A 4,307-nucleotide genomic window follows, 5' to 3' on the forward strand; every position below is an offset into this window, starting at 1 on the left:
AGAGGATGGAGAGTGAGAAACTGACATGGAGAGTGCATGTGAGTGAGGTGGAGGGGGGAGAGGGAGAGGGAGGCCAAGGACGAGATGGAGGGATGGAGTGGAAAGGTATATGAGACAGGGGGCTGTGGGCTGGGAGCGTGGCAATAAAACGGCTGGGGACAGACCGACGTGGAGGCAATTTGTTTGTGGCCTCCCATTACGGAATTATGGCGTCTGCCAATAGATTGATACACTGAGGTAAGGGTAAGCACTGAGTATGTGGTCAAGGTTGCCAATATTATGACACAGAGTGATCCTGGCAGGAGGTTGCCAACTTGTTATTGGGGTATATATTATGGTGCACTCTTAACCCTGAACCCGCCCCGTCCCGACCGATTTTCCACCTCTGACTTCCCCCAGTCCCGACCAATTTTGGGAAAAATTTTTTTTTGGCTCAAACCTCCGCTATTGGTGAGAAACATCGAAAATTCATAGAGAAATCGCTCACCTGAGGTTTAAAATACTGAATACAGGTAGCAGTACCCCTTACCTTACTGTTTTTTCTATCATGCTGGCTCCAAATAAAACGAGTTCTGTGGGAGGGTAACTATTTCACACCACTCATAAACGGTATTTATTTATTTATTTGGTACGAATTTATTTGTAGTATGAGAGTATATCAGTTTTCACACAGTAATATAGGCAATATAAACATTGTTTCACTCACAAAACACATCAACATATCTGACCTTTTTTGGCGACATTACCTGATCATCATTTCTGACTGTTTCTTCCTCTAATGCTACGTAAACTTTGTCCTCCACATTGTCATCGATTGGGGAATCACTCTGGCCTTGAATTTCGTACTGTGACATGACATGTCTTTACTAGCCAGGTCACTGGTAACAGGTGAATTGCCGAGACTATGGCATGCGGGGGGGGGGTAGGTCATGTGGGGTAAGGCATTGTCCCTGCCTGGCATTTTATAGAGGAAGGTGTCCCGTGTATACGTACCAAAAATCACGCGCAAAATTTGAAAAATGTGCAAACGACATTCCTTGCAATTGCAGCAAGTTTATATACGTCAACAGGACTCACAGTGACAAAACGTTCGGACGTATATACGTAAACGGGATGCGGCGGGTTAATCATCAAAAGGGTAAGGTACAGCTCACAAAAAAATTAACTTACTTTTATTTACACCATAACATCCACACACAAAGAAGAAACCAGGATTCGTTTTACAAAGGGAAATTCACATAGGCCTCAGAATACAAACATCAGTTATTTCTTACATAACCAGATTACAGCCAGTGGAGGCTATGTACTCACAGAGGTCGAGGAACTAGGAAAATCATTGATGATATAATCCAGATATTATCCACATACTAGTGTAAATGGAGAAGAGAACCAGAAATGGGAAATGGTGCACAAACAGTGTGTTTTGTAATCAAAGTAACGTCTTTAGTAATGTGTGAAAATATGCGGAAAAGTGCAGCAAAATGTGACAAAAAGTGTAATGTGAAAGTAATAAAAAGTGACAAAAGTGACAAAATGTCATATATATATATATATATATATATATATATATATATATATATATATATAATCATCATCCGGACCTCCTTTCCCCCCCTAGGGCAGGGTGAGGAGTAGCAATGTCCAGGCAGCCCAAATTTGCCCAGTCCAATGGGCCACGCTTCCATTCACTCATCATTCAAGTCCCTGGCTTATCAGATACGCCAAAAACATTCACCACGATCTGTAGCTTCACATAAATGTATCCAACTGAGTCAGTCCGGATGCTGCCACATTAAAAGGGGTGCCAAATCCCTGATCACGCACTTCTCACAATATTCATCCAGCCAGCTCGATCTCTTGTCAGTTTCCGAGCCTCACTGACTTCCAAACCTCGCTTCCTCACACGCTTATCCACTGTATCTTTCCACCTTCTCCTTGGCCTACCTCGCCTCCTCCCTCCTTCAGATTCGCTCAGATATACTTTTTTCACCTCTCCACTATTATCCATTCTTTCCACATGACCATACCATCTCAGTACACTTTCATCGATTCTGGTGTTCACCGACTTCCTCACTCCACATCTTTCACGAATCACATTATTTCGTATCCTATCCACACTCTGTACCCCACATACATTCCTCAGCAGTCCCATTTCCACTGCTCTAACCCTTGACTTTTCATTTTCATGCCACACCATAGTCTCACATCCATATGTTAGAGCTGGCATTAAAACTCCTTTATGTAAGCCTCGTGCAGCTGCAACACTCAAGCCTCTGTTTCTTATCAAGGCTGCACCAGCTACTTTTCTTCCTTGTGTCACGCTACTTTCAACTTCTTTTGCACATTTCCCTCTCTTTTCTATCACTGTACTCAGGCATTTGAACTCTCTCACCAATTCCAGTCTCTCCCTGTTCACTGTAACATCGCACTGGGAGTCACCTTCTGTCTCAATAACCATCACTTTACTCTTTTCTACATTAATTTACTCTCAAGGCACGACGCTCACAGACATCAGGAAAACTCTTCACTAGTCTGCCAAGTTCTTCTCCGGTACTTCAAGTAGTACTGCATCATCAGTATACTGCAGATTTGAGATATTCCATCCATCACCATTCATTACCAATGCCATCCCTCTTTCCATTACCCGTGTTTTTACTTCTATCATCACCCCATCCATATATATATTGAACAACCATGGGGATATCACACAACCTTGTCGCACGCCCACACCGATCGTGAACCATTCACTTACAGTAGATGCCCTATATATATATATATATATATATATATATATATATATATATATATATATATATATATATATATATATATATATATATATATATATTCAGTGTGATCTCTCATCAGACGAGTTCACATCTAACGAATTCGCATCTAGCGACACTATTGGACCTCTGCTCATATTCGTATCTAACGAGGAAGTTTTGCATCTAATGAGAAAAATCTCGGGCGCGTGGTTCATATCTCCCGCCGATCTGGCAGAAATGGAAGAGTTTCTGTGTGGTTCCGGCACATCAGAGGCACTGTGGGTGGGAAAGGTGTTGCCTTTGCTATAGAAACTAAACCAAGAGCTCAGTGAAACCTATGCATTGAAAGTGAATGAAAGAAGACAAACAGTTATCACCGAATATTTAAATAAACACCTTCAGCTTTGGGAAGTTGTGGCAGATCTCGATGGATAAGAAGGACAAGAGATTGTGGGTGATGATAATGATAACATAGAGAATCTTCTTGGTGACATTCCTGATGACTTTTCTGTTTTTTTGGGGGGGAAGGAAAAGAATGCAGACGAGAAGAAAAAACTCTGGGAGGCATCGCGAGGCAGTGGAGTGCGAGAGGAGGGAGGAGGATGGTGGTGGTGGTGGTGGTTGTGGCGTACGGTAAGTGAGGAGAAGGGAGGAGGAGCGGCCCAGTAGCCTTCCCGCCTCGGACACCACCTTTCATCTTACCTATTCACCTCATTCATCAATCGTAGGTGAGGTATTCAGATTATTTCTTTATTTTATATTTTATATCACTATGTATGATTATATGACTTAAATTAATGCCAATAACTTACATAATGAGTGGTCAAAATAGGGGTTCGGTCCAATTTTTTCATCTATTATAATTTTCCCCATATGTCAATGTATTAGCATCTAACGAATTCGCATCTAACGAGTGTTTTTCGGTACCCATTACTCGTTGGATGCGAGATCTTACTACACACACAAACACACACTATATATATATATATATATATATATATATATATATATATATATATATATATATATATATATATTGTTACGGAACAGAGAAAGATAATGTACACTTTAAGTGAGAATACTAAAAAATCACTACTCTCCCGTAAAGTTCCAGGTTCAAAACAAAAGAGTTGGGTAAAATTACAAGTTAAAGTTTAATGCTCAAACTAACAACAAAACATTCAGGACTCATAAGGATAATGTAATGGCAAAAACACAGGTTAAATATATGGTTAACTGCAATAGCCTCTATTAACACGAAATTAGCATGAGTAAATTTATCTAAGTCAGCCCTAATGAAATGAAAAACACTGGGTAATGCTCAGTTAATGCAAGATAAATAATTGCAGATACAAACTATTATTACCGCTGGCTGACAAAATGAGTTCTACACAATTTACAAAAACTTTCCGGGCCTAAGAATTAACCTTATGCTATACAGTACAAGAACAAAATGCAATAACACTTATACTCAAGTCACACAGCTGCTAGATGGTTGGAGACTTCCTGAGAAATTCACAATAATAATAACTGTACAGG

Source organism: Coenobita brevimanus, chromosome 105 (assembly GCF_032717465.1).
Source record: "Coenobita brevimanus isolate Jiangsu-jjx chromosome 105, ASM3271746v2, whole genome shotgun sequence".
Classification (NCBI taxonomy): Eukaryota; Metazoa; Arthropoda; class Malacostraca; order Decapoda; family Coenobitidae; genus Coenobita; species Coenobita brevimanus.